Source organism: Lepidochelys kempii, chromosome 18, assembly GCF_965140285.1.
Source record: "Lepidochelys kempii isolate rLepKem1 chromosome 18, rLepKem1.hap1, whole genome shotgun sequence".
NCBI lineage: Eukaryota > Metazoa > Chordata > Testudines > Cheloniidae > Lepidochelys > Lepidochelys kempii.
Window position 1 is genome coordinate 11,743,388 of NC_136397.1, and position 2,018 is coordinate 11,745,405.

Below are 2,018 nucleotides of genomic sequence, written 5' to 3' on the forward strand. Positions count from 1 at the left end.
CAGAGCTAGTGAGAGTGATATGAAACAAGACAACCCTCCACGGTAAGTCAGTGCACCTGGCTAATCCCTTTGTTATCATCAACACCTCAAATCCTAACGTAAAACACAACTACTCTGCAGTGTCAGCAAGGCAGATTGAGCAGGGCAACGTAGAACCCAGCTGCTTGCGATTTCACTCCCACTCTCTTCCGCCAATAGTCACAAGAACTAGCGTAATAATGAATAATATGGTAAAGCAGGGCCCTCAGTGTAAAACAGCAGAGTGCATGGAGTAGTCCCCACTGCAGGCAGTCCTACACGGAGAAGGCTTCTTAAATGAAAGGATAATGGGGTGTCTATTTCTATGGGACAAGTAGCACAGACCTGGCAAATACAGATGCTGCTACCCTCACTCCTTCCCCAAACTCTGCTTTCCCTAGTCAGATTTAGCTCTAAGCGCCTCACAAGTTGGGTAACAGTGACTCTAAACACGTTTCTCTAATGTGATAATAAACCAACGTGGCCAGCTCCCCTGGGAGTTTAGGAAAAGGCAAAATTGGCATTTAGGTGCCCAATTCCGATTGCTCTTCCATGGGAGTTAGGTGCCCAAAGACAGGGCCGGCTCCAGGCACCAGCGAAGGAAACAGGTCCCTAGGGCGGCCAATAGAAAGAGGCGACACTCTGTCCATCATCGGGGCGGCATGTCCAGGTCTTCGGGGGCAATTCGGCGGCAGGCGCTGCAGTCCCTTTCTTCTTCTTGGGTGGCACTTCAGCGGCAGCTCAACCAGGCTTGGGGTTTTGGTTTTTTTCCCCTTCGCCGCTTGGGGCAGCAAAAAAGCTGGAGCCGGCCCTGCCTAAAGATCAGCTGTGCTTTCGGAATATCTCCCCCTTAGCCCTTAAACTGCTGATCTAGTGTCCAGGCCACACGTCTGCCTGCTTGTAGGACACACGCAGCTCCCTGCAGCTGAAGGGGAGGGTATGTCCTTGGAGCAGTGATACTGGGGAGAGTGTCACGAAGACACACATGCTTCTGTACAAAGGCTTGTCTGCTGGGGGTGGGGATGGGGAAAATGTCAGATATTTCAAAACCCCAAGGCCAAATTTTCAGCCGATGTAATTCCATGTCGCTCCACTGCCTTCAGTTTACTCCACCAGAGGATCTGGCCCAGAAGACATGTTTGTACCTGGCCTCCTAGGGACATGGCCAGTGCAACATTAAAAAGTAGCAGCTGTGGATCATAAAAAAGGAGCCATGTAAAATGCCTAACAGATCAAGTGCCCCTCCTTGCTATTATGGGTTCTATCCCCTTTGTGGAAGGTAGGTTGACATGCATTTAACCGATGTTATACTTGATCCGAACCAAAAGAAGGCAGTACTTTCAGGACGAGTATTCAGATAGTCAGTTCACTGCCCCAGCTGGTCTTTGCCCCCCTGCTTTACAAATGGAAAAGAAAGAGACCTTAGCAGCAGTCCAGGCTGGTTCCCTCCCCTCCCCCTGTCTGGCTGTCTTTTGGGCAGGGAGCACTTAGAACTAGGAACACAGCATGGTGCGGAAAGAAATAAAATAACTGACTTCATCAGCTTTCATTACATTCACGACTAGTTAACCATGAACTGGTTACCGGTTAACTGCTGCTCACAGAGTCACAGGAGAAGGTCTGATTTCCCTTTTGCTGGAATAAGCAGCAAATACACAGACAGGCTCCCTGCTTCCTTTAACCTGCAAAAACAGGGGAGTCCTTCAAAGCTCATCCATCCGCTCAGTCATCTCTCTCTTCCCTACACTCTACAGCATTCTAAATCCCTGATAGTGTAAATCCTCACATTTGCTTCCCTCCCTCTCTCCCTCAATCACACACACTCTCTCTCCCCCTCCTCCCTAGTCGGCTGCTATCTGATCTGTGATGATATGTGATCTCTTGGATACACACACACACGCACACACACACACACAAAAACCACCAGGCATTGCTACCCAGCTGAGCAAAATGTCTTTCTCCTAGCAGCGTTGCTCATCATAGCTTTCAAATCCTTGACG